This window comes from Sinocyclocheilus grahami, unplaced genomic scaffold, assembly GCF_001515645.1.
Source record: "Sinocyclocheilus grahami isolate Dianchi unplaced genomic scaffold, SAMN03320097.WGS_v1.1 scaffold395.1, whole genome shotgun sequence".
NCBI classification, from domain to species: domain Eukaryota; kingdom Metazoa; phylum Chordata; class Actinopteri; order Cypriniformes; family Cyprinidae; genus Sinocyclocheilus; species Sinocyclocheilus grahami.
Genome location: NW_015505574.1, coordinates 242,934 through 248,282, shown reverse-complemented (window position 1 = coordinate 248,282; position 5,349 = coordinate 242,934). Strand labels below are relative to the sequence as shown.

At 39.7% G+C, this 5,349-nt stretch overlaps 1 protein-coding gene across 2 annotated transcripts in view; it reads left to right on the top strand.

Moving 5' to 3' along the window:
• Window positions 1-1,126: 1,126 nt before the first annotated feature.
• LOC107550312 (probable G-protein coupled receptor 146) overlaps window positions 1,127-5,349 on the top strand; it is a 13,120-nt gene continuing 8,897 nt past the window's right edge. Inside the window, exon 1 of one of the 2 annotated variants that reach the window (XM_016231582.1) lies at window positions 1,127-1,491. The gene's annotated coding sequence lies outside the window, so the exon portion shown is untranslated. The remainder of the gene's footprint in view (window positions 1,492-5,349) is intronic. The other variant, XM_016231581.1, reaches the window with a different exon arrangement.

Genomic DNA, 5,349 nt, shown 5'->3' with positions numbered 1-5,349 from the left:
CTGGCCCACGAGATCCACTTTCCTGCAGAGTTTAGCTCTAACCCTAATCAAACACACCTGAGCATGCTAATCAGTGTCTTCAGGATCATTAGAAATCACAGGTAGGTGAGTTTGATCAGGGTTGGAGCTAAACTCTGCAGCGCATTGGCCCGCCAGGGCAAGATTTGAGGAACCCTGCACTAGAGCAATACTCTATGTAGAAGTGCTGTATGTAAAAGTGCTGTTCAATTTCTTTTAGTTTGCAAAAAAACTACAGAATGCACCTTTACAAATCAGCTATATTCAAGTAATATTCTGAATATTGGGGTATTAATAAAACCTAAACTAACTAAACTAAATCATTAAAAATAATATGCATCATATTGAAGTTAGTTTGCTAGCAGTCATATTCTATGTCTCTATAATCTGATATAGTTGTTTTCTTGAGGCTTTTCTACCAAACCGACCTGAGTTTATTGTCTATGAAAATAAAATCAACTGCAAGTAGTGGTTCCCAACCCTGGTCCTGGAGGCACCCCAACACTGCACATTTTGCATGTCTCCTTTCTCTGACACACCAGTTGCAGGTCTTGAAGTCTCTACTAATAAGCTGATGACCTGAATCAGGTGTGTTTGATTAAGGAGACATGCAAAACGTGCAGTGTTGGGGTGCCTCCAGGACCAGGGTTGGGAACCACTGATCCAGACTACTGGTGAAAGATGGACTAAATAATGCTGCGTTATCCGTAATCCTCTGACCTGGAGACTCAAAGCTGCTTCTGTGGCCTGCTTTTGAACGCGATAGTGAGTGAACAGTGCGCTATTGAAAGTTGCTGTATGTCACCCCACCCTCCGCCACACTCGTCCAATGACTGCGAACTAAGCGAAATTACGAACGCTACTATAGCTGGGGCTAAGCTGATGAATATTAAGTAGGCCGCGCTCACGTGACTTGGTAGCCTTCCATTGGCAAAGGCTTGGCTCATGCATATTAATTACCCTACGCAGGCGTTGTTCGGTGACCTTCCAATAGCGAACGCCTGCCTAATGAATATCAATTAGATACGCGCGCCTTAGCCGTGTTACCGTCCAATAGCCAAAGTTTGCGTTATGAATATGAATAACTATGGTTTACCGTAGTAGGATTCGAAATGTTGCAGTCGGGCCTCTTGAAGAGGACCGTGGGGGAGGCTCACGTGACGGGTGTACACACTGTAGAGTTCAGCACCACTCGATTCGTAGTAAAAGATCATCAGCGTCCTCCCCTTTCCAGAACAAGCTTTGACGGACCACAGACGAATATACCAAACGCAACTGGGTTTTCGCCACATAGCGGCGCCTTGATCGAGCGCATTTTTACTTGCTTCATTTCACACGAGGTCCTGGTAGTCTAGCTACCGATTTGGGAGCTTTTATCAAAGTATAGGAGGAGAAATGTCAATGGAAATACAGCAGAACCCGATGCCTCCGTAGAGCTGTCTCAGTGCCAAGAACTGGTCCTCTGGTGAGTAGGTTAGCCAATACCTCCCTATATTGAGTTTAAAGTTGTTTTTAAAGTAGCAATTAACCCGCTGTGTTTCGTCAGCAGTGATGGGAGAGCTCGCTAAATCAATCGGATTCATGTTTGACACTTTTTAACAGTTTACCGCTCGAAGAGTGGCTTATTTCTGACAGTTAAGTAAAACTGTAACATCAGACAGGTTAAACTCAGACGTGCGTGTAATGCCCGGATGAAAAACAAACCAATGATATTCACCGCTCAGTCGAACAAACGCATCTTTTTAGTAGATTTTCTACCCCTTGTTTGTTTACAAAATGCCTTTTTTCCCCCTCTTTTTTTTCTTTTTCTTTTTGCGATTACGGGACAGGGGTGTGTAATGTATATATGTTTAATGAATGTACATTCATACACGCATATACAGGCTATATGTGTGTTTATACATTTTGTGTAATTTTCAGTGTTATAAGGGTGCCTGGATGGGTTGTGAACATCCTATAAGCATAAACGGAGTGTGTGAAGAACACAGTGTATCTTTACATTTAAACACTGTAGCTTGTCAGTTTTAACTTTTATATTTTATATAACTTATGTATATTAAAAATAAAAACAACCCAGGGTAGAGAGTCAGTTAAGTAATGAACTAGCAACTGAAAAATGGTAAATAGTTTTTAAACTTGAGAAAACTGATGTGAAAGTTGCTTACTCTTACTGACTTATTAATGATCTTTGAGAAGAAAACCACTGTATTGTAGTGTAACATTTACTCAGTGTAATCAAAAACGTCTTCATTTGCATTTTAACCTCGTTTGTGTTGTATGTGTTTAGAAAGAGCAGCATGTTTTGAGGTTTTCAAACATTAATCCTATTAATTTTGTGTCAAGGAACAAAATGGAAAAGCATGACCATGTTTTTATTTGTCTTGAGTTTAGTCTCATATTATGACACATTGGCTTATTTTGCAATATACCTATGCACAATTGATGTTGCTGGGAAGTGACGTCCGACTTCTTTTTATCGCCTAAACAACCAAAAACCTCAGGGAGGCTACGTTACCGTTGGATCAGGTCCATGTAGGACTTGTAAGAGGATGGCAATGTGCCTGTGCTTTCTGCTGAAGAACGCAGACGTCATATGAGACAGCTGAGAAAAGCATGCCTCTTTGCCTGAAGACACTAGCGAGCGCTTTACTCTCCAACACGGTTTGGACTGTCCAGCTGGACATGAGAGGATTGCATAACCTGTTATCCAATTTTCTCATACAGTTGTCAACTTTGATCTCTCATGTTCTCTTCAGTCCAGATATTTATTTCCACAGATTTGTAATGTTATCAGTTGGATGTAAGATCATTGGAGGTATTTTTATAAAAATATTGATCTGTCCCCAATAACCTACAATATCAGTATTCAGCATTATCAAAACATAATGTAGCCTACACCCCAAAATATAATGTTCACCAGCAAAGTGATGCATAACCAAATTGTGCTATGCAAACCATGCATGAATAATTTGTGTAACCAGGAGAATTTGTTTGTCTCTGTTCAAGACTGCCTAGCGATAATCCGTGCACGCGGTACGCAAACACCCAGAGTGATCTTTCGTGCTGATGACTTTACAAAGAAGCGCTGAGCGAACATGCCGTCCCAGGGGTCAGGCCAGCTGAGGTGCTGTCAGGAAGACTAATACAGATAGGCCTATGTGCCGGAGGTTTAATTGAGACGTTGTCTGTTGGTGTTTCAAAACTTCAGGAAAGTATTGCAGGTCATCGTTTGCCCTGTTGCTTGTAGGTGGTGAAAAGCAGGTAAGAATAAATGCTGCTGCTGTGGGAGAATGAGAGACTGAATCGGGTCAAGGCAGTTTTGAATAAAATTGCTCGTCGTCCTTCTGCAACACCCACACTTTCAAGCTAGACAAACTTTAATTACGCACTCACATGGTTGAGTATCCATTTATTCATTTGACATTTTTAATGGAATATTAAATATTTTTATTTGAATATTTAATGAGGCACACTCTGATCTTTGTACCGGGATGACCGTTACTATTTCTGCCTGTTGTAATTGGCAGAAAGAAGGCTGCTGAGTAAAAACACTGTACAATATTGAAAGGCACAAGCATTTACTCGCCTTAATGTCATTTCACAGTGTAAAAAATATCCTGTTAAAATTACAGTAAAAATCTGGCAGTTGCCAAAAATTCAGTGTAAAAAAAATTGACATTCTGGTAACACACATGATGCAAAAAATAATGCAGTAAACATAAAAACAAAACACCTAATGTACATACTGAAAAATTAAAACTATTTATATTAATAAACTGGCTGATTATATTTCTAAACTAAAATTAAATAAACTATAAAACAAACTAAAGTAAAGGTAAATTAAATATAATTGTATGTGATGTGTAGCACAGAGACTTAATATATTATTATATGGTAATTCATAGTTTTTACTTCTGAAACCCCAAATATTGACAGTATTTTACAGTAAATAATGCAATGTTAAATAATTTAGTTATTTGCAGTTTTAGTATTTTTTTAATACATGCAGTGAATAATTTTAAACATTTTAAATGTCTCACTTGAGAAAAATCACTCTTATGTTTTTACATGCAGTACTAGATTTTAGATTTTAATTAATAATTACTTTTTTAATTTATTTATTTTTGCGTAAATTATGCATTTCTCCTTAACAAAATGCAGAACCTTACATTTTTGACTGTAAATACTTGTTCTTCCTCTAAGTCTGCTTTCTATTTTCTAAATCCCTGCAGCTAAAACACCGAAGTGAAAAATGTATTGTAGCACGACATAATTTGACTGCAGAACGCTCAGTCCTCATCTTCATTTACTACTCGTTACCTAAACCCTCACAGCACGCACACAAAGCTCAGAAAATGCAATCATGTGACATCACTCAGCCGATTCTGAGAATTCGCTGTACATTCCAGCGGGGATATGAGGGGTGTGGAGCAGCCCTCTTTTCATCTGCTGGGCGGTGGGTGGGTTGACTTCTCTGAAATTGTCAAGCGCATTTGGTTGTACTCCCACAACACTCTTCATCCAGATGCATGGTCAGCCAAGATGTCTTGTTGTTTGTGTGAGGGAGGTAGAATTAATAACTGGGGTCACTGAGAGGTACACTGTGCGGTGGAGTGGATGGACATTTATGCATGCGTGCTTGCTCATGTATGTGAGCCATGGGCTGCAGGTGTTAGAACGCATCCCTAAATGGCACGCTTTACAGCAAGCTATGATGTCAGCTACCTTTTGCACCCATTCAGGAATGCTTCGGTCTGCCAGCCTAGACAGTGTTTGGTCATGGTCTCTTGAAGGAGACGAGATGCTGCAAAGCAGGGATCTACAGTAAGGATGGGCAGAATAGTTGACTATATCAACTAGCTAGTTGGTTGTACTCCCACAACACTCTTCATCCAGATGCATGGTCAGCCAAGATGTCTTGTTGTTTGTGTGAGGGAGGTAGAATTAATAACTGGGGTCACTGAGAGGTACACTGTGCGGTGGAGTGGATGGACATTTATGCATGCGTGCTTGCTCATGTATGTGAGCCGTGGGCTGCAGGTGTTAGAACGCATCCCTAAATGGCACGCTTTACAGCAAGCTATGATGTCAGCTACCTTTTGCACCCATTCAGGAATGTTTCGGTCTGCCAGCCTAGACAGTGTTTGGTCATGGTCTCTTGAAGGAGACGAGATGCTGCAAAGCAGGGATCTACAGTAAGGATGGGCAGGATAGTTGACTATATCAACTAGCTAAACGATTACTATGACTTAGTTAACTATGATATATATATATATATATATATATATATATATATATATATATATATCTAATAAAAAAAATACAAAACAC